The 11,168-nt window shown below is 43.6% G+C and overlaps 1 long non-coding RNA gene across 13 annotated transcripts; it reads left to right on the plus strand.

The window, feature by feature from the left end:
- Positions 1-1,254: 1,254 nt before the first annotated feature.
- On the plus strand, positions 1,255-5,246 carry LOC125508308 (uncharacterized). 13 transcript variants are annotated; one of them, XR_015604488.1, is made up of 6 exons: positions 1,255-1,486; positions 1,874-1,924; positions 2,434-2,906; positions 3,140-4,406; positions 4,765-4,858; positions 4,923-5,246. It is a non-coding gene; the product is annotated as an uncharacterized LOC125508308 (long non-coding RNA). The 13 variants fall into 13 exon arrangements; XR_015604490.1 differs by having other exon boundaries at positions 4,765-4,832; XR_015604492.1 differs by having other exon boundaries at positions 3,140-3,979.
- The last annotated feature ends 5,922 nt before the right edge of the window (positions 5,247-11,168 follow it).

The following is an 11,168-nucleotide window of genomic DNA, read 5'->3' on the forward strand; positions in this document are numbered from 1 at the left end:
TCGACCGATCCTCGGCCCAGGCTAACGCGAGGTCCAAGTCGGTGATGACCCAGTCCGGTGCGATGTCGGACATGGCGAACGCCGCCCCACAAGTCGCGTTTCGGCGTCCCGATGCGCCTAGTCGGTATCAACCCTATTGGCCGCCGTAATGTACGTGTGTGAGGATGATGAGTATTCATCGCATCCGAGGTAGTGGAGGATGCACCCGCCTGTGTTGGCTACGGCATTGCCAGGCTCCTCCTCCTTATTCAGCGGGCGGTTCCTCCTTCACCTCATCTTTTATGTGGCTTCCTATTTGGTGACTGTGGTTGTGTGGTGGAGACGGGGATCCTTCTTGACACAACGTCCAATTTGAATGTCGATGTCGCGGTTTGCACGGAGGGTGAGCGTGACTACCCGTGACGCGGCAGCAGGGCGGCTAGGGTACCGCCGAGCAACAATCATGGCCCAACCTCTCGAAATTGTGAGCTCCATCATCCACTGGAACTCCGTGCTGGTCTGCGCCGCCTCGTCAAGGAAGGACGACGGCTACTTCTGCTCATCGTCGACGGAGGAAAGCACGACCTCCTGCACTAACGGAGCGATCGAGGATGACGGGCATGGAAACTGTGTGCGATGATGCCAGGATCCGGAGCTCATCCGAATCCACCATTTTTTTTAATCAAGACAAAATATTTGCCATTTTCATTAATTAAGGAAGAAGGTTTTAGACAAATAGCCGCAAAGCGTGGAACAAAGAACTACTTTCGCGGCATTACAATACTCAAGTGGATGGCACTTGCCATAGCCCAAAGATGTGCCTCCTCTTTGATCTTCGCGACGACCATCATCGTTGTAGCGGCAGTGTTGCGAAAGACCCTTGCATTGCGCTCTTTTCAAATCTCTCAAGACATAAGCATGAATAAGGAGGCGATAACCTTTCTCCGCACCATCTTGCATCGAGAACAAGACGTTCCTGGCGAACTTGGACTTCTTGGTGAGTGACGGTGTGCGCAGAGGACAGAAGACTGGAGGAAGGGTTTGGTCGGCGCGGCCTGCTTGCTTAAATAGATTGAATAGCACTACAAAAAAAAGACATATCTATGATATCTCTACTCCTAATGGAGCAGTTGGTAGTCACCGCCGGTCAATTTTCGTCCCATCAGATACGGTTTTTTTCGTCCTCGATCCCACCTCCCGCATCCCTTCGATTCCCCCTCCGCCCTTGAACCACGAAATAAAAATCGGTATGCTCGTATGATGTCAGTTGTGAAACACTACGGTTCATTGACAGAAAATCGTCCTAAAAAATTTTACGAGGGTTAACCTACGAAATTAAACCTACGCCCCGACCGCCGCCGCCCCTGGCGCGTGGCATGGGAGAGAAGGGGGGCAAGATCGGCGGGGCAGAGTTCTTTCGGAAGGACGGCGTGGTGGGCGACATGGACGGATACCTCAACTACCTGTCCCTCGAGTATGACTTCGTCTCGGACACCAATCCTGCTTGGTAAGACTTCCCGGCTCTTTCCTCCCTTCTATCCGTTCAGAAACTGAAAAGGTTGTGATGCAAATTCGATTTGTTGCTACCTGTATTCAGACTGATCTGCTATGGGTGCGTTTCCTTGTGGCAGAGTTCTTTATATTCCAATTAATTTCAAAGCAGATGATAAACTGAGATCTACTTGTCAATTTATACTGTATCTCAGATCTCATTTTGTGCCTTGAATATTAGCTTCTTCACGGCAATTTCAAAGTTACATGTGCCATAGCCAATCAAAATCTGCACCATATTAGTCTGATGCTTTCTTACCCGCTCATCCTGAATTAGTAGGCACTTTCCAATAGGATCAGCTTTGTTGTACAAACTCACTTGTATTTTCCATGTTATTTGCAGGGTATCTTCATTTTGGAAGCAGGAATCCTTTCCTCATAAGATGGATGAGCTGTAGGATTTGATTCTGTTCAGCTTGAATTAGTTTTTCATCATCGTGTTCTTTGTATTAGGAATTCATGCCTTCCAGCTCTAATTTTTTCGCATTGTTGGTGTATGCTGGGAGTCACATTATTATGCTGCTAGCAAACAGTAGGATTGGAAGTCTTACTCTATAGGTTAGTAATATCTTTTCCACTATACCGAGGTTCAGCAATTTGATTCGTATTAAGGTCACACAAGCAGTTTGGTTTTCAGATTTGTCTTGACAAACATATTTGGTTCAGCAATTTAATTCATATTAAAGTCACACAAGCAGTTTGGTTTTTAGATTTGTCTTGACAAACATATTTTGCAGATTATCCTCGCATATGAAATTGATTTCTGCAAGTTCCTTTCACTTCTTATTTATTTCTTCACTTGGTTATGATGTACTGCTATTCGTTTTCATGATGATTCATGCGTTTTGTAGTTTTCACTGACAGAATCTTGTCTTGAAACAAGATTGGTTCCCATTGTTACAGTGAAGTAGCTACCAAGCAGCGAGGCCATCGAGTGACACGAGACCGCGGGACGGCGTGAGAAGAAGCAGGGGGTGTCTGGCGGGATGGAGAAGACCACAGGGAAGTGTGGCAACGGAGTGCAATCCCGAAGAAGAAGAACATTGCAAAGAAAGACCCTGGCCAAGCGCCACCCAATTCTCTTTCACCGACCCATCTAATGGCCATCAATTCAATTGGTCCAAGCTGTTGTGTTGACCTTCCCATTGATCCACTACATCCTCGCTCAGCTGGTTCTGCTATGTTTCTTCTCCATGGCATTGCTGGTTGCCGGCGTGCCTGACATCGCGCCTTATGTGACCTGACATGATGCTCCTCTACGTGTTCTTCTCACCCCGGTTTCCATGAGGAGAGATGTTGTTCTGTGGTTCCGTAGTTCTACTCCATAGCAATGATGGAGTCGCCTCCATATGGATAGCAATTATCTCGGGATCATGGTGAGGTTACTAACTCGACCCTTTGTTTGGCTCTGTTCGTGTGGATCTATTCATGTGCATCTGTAAACTTTATTTAGGTACAAGTATTGTTCTAGTGCTTGTGTTTATTATTTTTGTAAAAATAAGATTTATTGATCTCATTAAATTGAGGTTTTATGTTCACATGAAATTCTAACTGAATTTGCTATTCAGCTGACAATTCCAACAATTTTTTGTATTGTATTTGCATGTAGAGAGCTGTCTACGCAACGGCCAGGGGGCATATGCTTCTCCTAGCACTAACACCTTCATCCTATTTGAGCCAGAATGGCTTTGGTGCCCTCTCTCGCTCATGGTGAGGCCGTGCATGCTTGCCATGGTTGTGGCTACGAAATCTCAGACTGAGTCGCTTCGGTCGGCACTATTCAGGTACAACTCACTTTCCTCCACCATTGTTGGTTGCTGTGCATCACAGGCTTGACGAAATTTCATTGATGGTGTCCATCTTGCTCTTGCTAGACCCTCCTTGTTATAAATCATTATTGGATTCTAGCTAGGGTCTTAGGAATTGATAATTTCTTGATTGTATCGCTGAAAATGTAGTTCTTACAAGATTCTCATTGCCAAATTGTTATGGCAGCATGAGTGAAAATATGTTCCTTTTAAATGCTTAGATTCTATAGAAACCTCTGATCTATATCCTAAATTACTGTATTGTGTGCTTTTGTAAAATAAACTGTATTAATTCAATTTATATATGTAGTACATTGGTTTTGCTCACATCACAAATATCTAACAACAAGAGTGATTACTGAAAGCATAAAATATATTGGCGACCAAACATCAGAGGCCCAATTAGTTACAAGACTGACTCATTGGGGTTTCGCTTGGAGCATTCTTGAGATGTTCAGTGGCGTTCAGACTTGGTGTGCCAAATCACCAGATGAGATTTATCAGTCAGTTGTCCTGAAGAAATAGAAACCGATGTTCCTGTACAATTTACCTACGAAGGTCGCTAATGTCCTCTCTGGCTGCTATGAGTATGACTTTCGGGATCACTCCTTGATGTTAGATATCTTACAGTCATTTGAAAGGTAACATGCTAAAACTCTGTTTCTGCTTCTGCCTTGTTAACTTACATAATTTGCTTAAACTGCCATGGATGGGTGATTTTACCATATTTCATTTTCATATTTGCTTATATTATATTGTACAAACTACTAAGCATTATTGAAGTTTGTCACATGAAAGCATGGAACTGCTTTCTTAGTTGTGTCGTTTATAGTCATATATGGTCAATGCACGTTTATTTTCCTCCAGAGTTTACTTTTACTATGTCCTGGTACTGGTTTTCTCTGCAGGTTTCTCTACATTAGCTTTGTGTATTCAAATTTTTTGTTCCTGACAAGAAGTGCATTGCACATGCACACTTATATGAATCAAGCCTTACATGATTTGCTCTTTTACTGATGGACTGAGGAGGTCAGAGATGTATAACAGCCGTATTGATCCAAATGACAAGTACGGCAGTGCTAACCTGCTTACCTAGAATTTTACCACATCCTAAGACTTGCAAATCTGTATAATAGGAATGGCTAGCTGTTTTCTGGTTTACAACCGTGACATGTGGTGGCATCTCTCATCATGTCTGCACATAGTGTTTAGGCATGATTCTTGCATACTGTCGAGACTCGAGAAGGGCGCAACATTTTTCCTGAACTGATTTTTAATTTTTTTTGCTTACCGGTTGAGCTCGGTTTCAACTCTTACCTGAGTAGTTGATAGGCAAGCCCGATGCAGGTGTATGGAAATTATGCAATTCCATGAGGTTTGGAGTTGTCCAGTATACTACTGAGGCCTACATATTTTGCTGATGCAGGTTGGAGGTGACACATGAACGCTGGCAATGCAAAATAGCAGATATAAAATAACTGCAGCTCAGGCCATGTAGTTCTACAACAACCAAGGAAGAAGTCCGTTTTTTAAGCCGACCTTGGCCAAGCATTTAAGCTTATATGGATGCTCTCTATTTTTCAGAGGTGCGTGTACTGAGGACGCCCATGATTTAGGGCCAAAAATCTAGACAAAGTGACAAAACTTTGTACGAGACTTACTTGAAGCCAAGGAGGTCAGGGGAGGAGGGCAACAAGGCTGGGGAGCGGAGGCAGAGGCCGACGGGGAAGAGAATGATCAAGCATGTAAATCTAGAGCACAAGCTCGTGATTTATCAAGGGAGTGGCGCTACCGCCGGATTAGAAAATCATATCTCACGTTAAGGTGTTTTTGTCTTTTGTTTTTGTACAAATTTGGTGAAGGCAAATTTTTGATGATCTATATAAGATGACTAGCATTATCTTTTTATTGAGTGCATGTTCGGGTAGCATTATATACTTAGAAAAAATTGCTATATGCATGTAGTGAATAACATCTGTAGGCGGTTTCCCACCTTGTCCCTTGCTAACCGTCATGCCGGTGCGAGTCAGTGGACTTTGTGATCAAAGTGGGGGTTGAGAATGAGCGCGGGTTGGGGTTGGGATTTGCAACAGGAGCAACACAGGTACTATGGATTATGGTCACTTCTAAGTACTCTCAACAATGCTAGAAGCACTACTCCATGATTACAGCAGCACATTTATTATGATATAAAGTAAGATTAAAATGTAGCTGACCAATGTAGGCTCAGGAAGAAGTTTTTATTATACTTGCTTAAATATCGTGTGAATGAAGCTAAAAGCACCATTTTCTAATATTGTGTGAGAATTGCGTAAACACAACAACAAGGAACAATAGATATTAATTTGTAATAGAATTTTAATTCGATCATCGCTCTATATGTATACATTGTTAATTTATCTCTTTTATCAATTTTACATTGCAAGTGAATTGGACTTCAACAAATATCCTGATTATGCCCGTGCTATCTTGTCTTTGCATGTAAAATTTGACATGCGTTGTGTTTACATAATTTTAGCAAAATATTTTCGTAGCATGTGACAAAGCACCGACATTCCCGTACTGTCTTATCTCTATATGTGAAAATTTACATCCATTATGTTTATACAACTCAACAAAAATATTTCAAAAGCCCGTGGCAACGCACGGGCGTTCTACTAGTTTTAGATAGGTTTCAGGCCTTAATCAATCGACGCGAGTCTTTCGCTACCCTGCAATTGTGCGAAAAAATGCTACATCTACATAGGCTATTACTCCCTCCATTCCAAAATATAATGCGCCCACGCTTTCCGAGGTCCAACTTTGACCATAAATTTAATCAACGAGACCAATTGCGTCGGGAGAAAAACTTATATAATTGAAAACTTCTTTCGAATACGAATTCACTGATATAATTTTTGCTCCCGCCGCAATCGGTCTTGATAGTTAAATTTACGGTCAAAGTTGAAGCACGTAGATAGAGGAAGCACTACATTGTGGAATGGAGGGAGTACTTGAGACTTTTTACGTGGATGTAGCAAAGCTTAGTTGTGCGTGTAGTGCGAGAAGCCCGCATATGCGTCTGGTGCCGGAAGTCTGCATGCGCTCGACCTAGGCTAGTCATAGTGGGAGTAACTTAGGTAGTAACATAGCGCATTTCGAGAAATTTTTGCTTATGTGGCAAATAGTTAATGAGAGATGGTAACATAATATGTTACTGTAACATAGCGTTTCTCAAGACAAGATGAGTCTATAAGCTATTAAATGAAACCTTCTATGACACTACTACTACTCCCTCCGTCCAGGTGTATTGGGCGCCTAAGGAGCTGCACCATGATCTAGGTGTGATGAGATTGGCCGTAATATTAAATATAATTAGCATTAAAAATCTTGTAAGTAGAGCTAATTGATTGCAATTTCTTCGCCTTACCAATCAACATGCAGCACGAAACGCATGCAACCAGAGTTATTGCCCATAAGATTGAAAACTTGTGCATAAAGGTGAAGCGAACGAGGCACGGGAGTGATACGAGGCTGATTTAATTCCTTCGCGTCTTACTCATTTGGAAATTCTAAAATCGCTAAGATGCCCAGTACACCTGGACGAAGAGGGAGTATGTTACTCCCTCCATTTCACAATGTAGTGCTTTCTCTATCCATGTGTTTTAATTTTGACCGTAAATTTAACTAACAAGACCAATTGCGGCGGGAGCAAAAATTATATCAGTGAATTCGTATTCGAAAGAAGTTTTCAATTATATAATTTTTTCTTCCGCCGCAGTTAGTCTTGTTGGTTAAATTTATGGTCAAAGTTGAACCTCGAAAAGCGCGGGCACACTATATTTTGAAATGGAGGAAGTACTTTGCACTGTAAAAGTAGTAATTTAAATTAATGTCATATGTATAACACTAGTCTAAGTTACTCTGCACTATGACCAGCCTTACGCATTGAGAACCAGATTGATGCGAGTCTAGTCTGTAGCTTTGCATGGTGCGCGAGTCGGCCAGTGATTTCGGCATGCTCCGGATTGCGGGCGACGGACGCGCAGACATGGAGATGGGCGGAGTCGTCCTCGAGAAGCGCGGCAGGTGGTGGCCCGCGCCTCCGGCCGGCACGGGAGGAGCTACTGGGCCAGCATGGTCGGCGCTGGGACCCATCCAGCAGTGACGCCGTCAACCTCTCTTATCAGAGCTTCCCGGCCTATCAGAGCAAGACAAGACTGCCGGACTGGATAACACATGGCCATGCAGCCCTGCAGCATGCGTCTCGTCTTTCGCACTGTGGCGCGTACCACGAGGCACTCGCCGCTCTTCACGTTGCCCTCACTCGTCACCCTCCCCCTGCAAACGCGTTTGATTGCACGATTTCTCCGTCCACCTTCTACGGGTGGCACGATTTCTTTCTTTCTTCTCGGAATGAATTACGGCCGGCACGCCTCGCGAGGAGCTGTACTCATTTGTCAGCAGTGTCGGTCCACTTGTCATCCGAGCGGCCAAGGCATTAATGGCGATTGTCCTCCGGTTCAAGCCAATGACACTCGGCCGCGCTGACGCTGATGACACCTTTATCGAGCATTTCTTATTTTTCCATCGCGATAAATGGAACATTTCGTACGTACTCGGGTTAAAACCTAGGCATGCAGTGTATGCATGCTTCCCTGTCGTCCGTTTGAATGGTACTACTACTCCCATTCCATGTGTATCGATGTTAAAGAAATACTATGTTAGGCATCTTCAATAATTTGTATGTTAGTTTGTTGGTAAAATATACTATATCATCAATCAACGCCTTAACATACAACAACTTCAATGAATTGTATCTAATTTGCCCAATAAGATGTGAGATAATAAATGGGGTGCTCTCTCATTCTACATTGAAGCTTGTGTAATGGGTGTTGGTTCATGTACATACAACCTTCCTCTCTTTCCTCATTTATTGTATGACACATCATCAAAAATCCTATGTGACAAATTCTATCAACAACTATCTTACAACCATTGAAGATGCCTTTATTGAATTTACTAGCAACGCGTTGCAATAGAATAATACATGTTCACAAACATGAAAGAAGAACACTCAAGTAGTACTATGTTTTTCTCTAGGATAAAGCTAGATTTTATTGCTCAAATTTCCGCATGTAGCGGGATACAAAACGGATCGTGGGTTGGATCAACCACAAGTGTCTCCCCTGATTTAAAGAATGAGAAAATATAGCTAAACTACGAGCTTTATAATTTGCCGCTCTTTCTTCAAACATGAACTTGTAGTTGAAACTCGCAGCTCTGTCTCTAATCTCGCCGATTATAGGTCCATAAGCTCCATGTGCGCCTATAGAGATATCGTTAACCACTTGTTTTGCATCCGAAGAGACCACAAAACAAGTGGTTACCGATAACTCAAAATATATTTCTCATGGTTGCTTTGATGAGGTGAGGAAGGGATATGGTTGGTTAGTACTAAGGGGTTTTCTGCAAATTGGAGCAGAGAAGTGGGGCCTTGTTGCAAAAATGCTAAAACTTATCTCACAGTCGTTGGATGCAAATCTGATGGTCAGAAATGACGGAAGAAAGGCACATCATCATCATCATCATCATCATCATCATCAAATGAGTCTTTTATAGAAGTAGAGATACCAAGATCACTGCAAAAAAAGAGGATTTATATCAGGATGAAGTTTTGGGAATTGCGTTGGGCTCCTGGGCTTCATGGAGCTTGGTTTTGGAAAATTCAAAATATATTTTTTAGGCTTCAACCTATGGATGTATACTGCTTGTCTATAAAGTTTCATTGCCAAATACATTTTTATGTGAGCAAAACAAAAAGGGATTTTTATTTCTGTGCCCTGGTTCCTTAGCTCTACTCATTCATCCATACTCTGTTAACTTTTGCTCACTTTTCCCCACTCCCTTGGCCGAAACCCTCAGAATAGGTTATAACGGACGTTGTCGTCGGGTCAATGCCTTTGACCGTTAACTCTGACGAGTGGGGCCGCGTATACATGGGCGCATGCAAGACCGCGGTCGTGGGGTAGCACGTGTCCATGGACATGCCCGAAATGTCCCATCATATAAAGAGGGACAACCACCTCCATCGCCCTACCATTTTCCCCCAAATCTCCTCCCTGCCGCATCGTCTTCCTCTCCTCCACCGGCGCCCTCTCGCTCTCCTCCAATGCCTCCACCGAACCGTCTCGCTCTCCCCCACCGCATCCTCTTCCTCACCTTCATCGCCTCCATCTGTCAGATGCCCGGTGCTCGTGGCGACGTCGGCGCAGCGGCCGGAGATGTGGTGGAGCTGCAGGGTCAGGGCGCGGTGACCGCGGATGTCGGCAGCGTCCATGGCGGTGCGGGGAAACTCGCAACCGTTGCGGATGTGGCGGGCTCCGCCTCATCGGTGCAAAAGGTGACGGCATCGAGCGGCGCAGTCCATCCCGATGCTCCTGATGCGCCGCCTGCCGTGGAGCAGCAGGTATTTGCACTTGCTTAGCTTGTAGAGTTAGTTGCTCCCTAGTTGCATTGGTTAGATTGTGATTCATACGGTAGTTCAGATGGTTGGAGTAGTTGGTTTGACGGATGGGCTGAGGTTTTTTGTATGGGTTGGGGGCGGGGGTTTTTGGACTAGGGTTTGTTGGATAAATTCATTGCAAAAATGCTGGATGTTGTGAACTATGATTTTAGGTGCTGCAATGATTGGAGTTTTAGATTTGTTTTCAGATTTGGATAAAATTGTTGCAAAAATGCTAGATGTGGTGAACATATGCATGCTTATTAGATTTGTTTTTAGTGCTCACAGATTGGGGTTTTTAATACTACTCAGATTCGTTGCCTTAGATTGGGTCCCTATTAGATTTGTTTTTGAATGCTACTCAGATTGGGGTTTTGAATGTCATATGCCCAAATGGAATCCATTGATTAAGAAATTATTTATGTTTAGAATCACAATCCTACCGTAGGAATCACAATATAAATTTGAGTGTCAAAACCAAAAGTAACCCTTGATTCATTAGTATATAAATTTGTCCACAATATGTAGTTATATTAGCTATGTTCAATTTGTGTGCATGACAATGGAAAATGCAAAACAATGATCATAGTATATTGGGAGTATATTAGCCCTATGATCAATGTGTAATGTGTGCATATCTAAATTTTCAATTGGCTTCCGTATTTACTAGTGATGGATAAAATTGTATGTTTAGGAGGATGATGGTTGGGGGGGGGGAGAAAGAGGAAGCTGGCCCAGTACGACCCGTATGATCCATAGGAAAGTGATGATGAAGAATATGAGGTAAGCCTACTTGAAATTTAGATTGTTCATTTAGTTCCTTTGACATAGTGTGACGCCCCCGATTCAATCGTACACTAATCATACACGCAACCATGTACGATCAAGATCAGGGACTCACGGGAAGATATCACAACACAACTCTACAAATAAAATAAGTCATACAAGCATCATATTACAAGCCAGGGGCCTCGAGGGCTCGAATACAAGAGCTCGATCATAGATGAGTCAGCGGAAGCAACAATATCTGAGTACAGACATAAGTTAAACAAGTTGCCATAAGATGGCTAGCACAAACTGGGATACAGATCGAAAGAGGCGCATGCCTCCTGCCTGGGATCCTCCTAAACTACTCTTGGTCGTCGTTAGCGGGCTGCACGTAGTAGTAGGCACCTCCCTAGTAGTAGTAGTCGTCATCGACAGTGGCGTCTGGCTCCTGGGCTCCATCGTCTGGTCGCAGCAATCGGGTATAGAAAGAGGGAAAAGAGGGAGCAAAGCAACCGTGAGTACTCATCCAAAGTACTCGCAAGCAAGGAGCTACACTACATATGTGTGCATTGGTATCA

This window comes from Triticum urartu, chromosome 5A (genome assembly GCF_056163025.1).
Source record: "Triticum urartu cultivar PI428250 chromosome 5A, HENAU_Tu73, whole genome shotgun sequence".
Lineage (NCBI taxonomy): Eukaryota > Viridiplantae > Streptophyta > Magnoliopsida > Poales > Poaceae > Triticum > Triticum urartu.